The following is a 903-nucleotide window of genomic DNA, read 5'->3' on the forward strand; positions in this document are numbered from 1 at the left end:
ATTTTACTTTGTTTTAATTTTCAAGATGATTATAGAGCTTATGACCTTCATAAAAGTGAACTTTATAAGCCAGAACAAACTTTCCACCCCCCTACTGTGAAATTTGGAAATTCAACTACATTTCAGGATGACTTTGTTCCTCAGGAGATAAAGCCTAGGCAAAGCTTTAAACCCTCCTCTGTGGTCAAACGTTCTACAGCCCGTTTTAATGGCATTACAAGTCATCGCCTTGATTATATACCTCATCAGCTTGAACTCAAGTTTGAAAGGCCAAAAGAAGTTTGCAAACCAACTGAGCAACGCTTTGAGGATCTCACAACTCACCGGTATGACTTTCAGGGTCTTATTGGTGAAACTGCAAAATTTGCAGACCTGTACACACCAGAGTGACCCAGAATGCTCACTTTGAAGGAAACACTGAATTCCGTGAATGTTTTCAACCATGGGAAATCCCATCACCTGAGGTCAAGAAAGTACCAGAGTATGTGCCTCCTACAGGTAGCATGCTATTAAACAGCACAAGCCATCCTGACTATGTTCCATGTCAGGCCAACCATGTAGTTCCCATCAGGCCAGTTTCTCAGAGAAGAAGTAACAATTTTCCTTTCCTAGGAAAAGCACCATGAAGGAAGATTTTCCAGCATGGGAAAATGGTCATCAAGGACTTATTAAGAAGCAGGAACAGATTCCCAACCCATCTGGAAAATTTGATGGTTTGAGCACTTTCAGATCTATGTGCCACACAAATTGATTCCAACAGAGAGTTGCAAACCTTTAAATATTGCTTTTAAGAGTTCTGTTCCATTTGATGATGTGACCATGTACTCTGTAGAGTACACACCGAAAAAAAACAGGAAATTTGCCCAGCAAGTTACTCGTCTCCTCCAGGTTATATTTTGAAAA

At 40.3% G+C, this 903-nt stretch overlaps 1 pseudogene; it reads left to right on the forward strand.

The window, feature by feature from the left end:
* The first annotated feature begins 12 nt into the window (after positions 1–12).
* LOC108526040 (stabilizer of axonemal microtubules 2-like) lies at positions 13–893 on the forward strand (annotated as a pseudogene).
* The last annotated feature ends 10 nt before the right edge of the window (positions 894–903 follow it).

This window comes from Rhinopithecus bieti, unplaced genomic scaffold, assembly GCF_001698545.2.
Source record: "Rhinopithecus bieti isolate Rb0 unplaced genomic scaffold, ASM169854v2 scaffold_68643, whole genome shotgun sequence".
Classification (NCBI taxonomy): domain Eukaryota; kingdom Metazoa; phylum Chordata; class Mammalia; order Primates; family Cercopithecidae; genus Rhinopithecus; species Rhinopithecus bieti.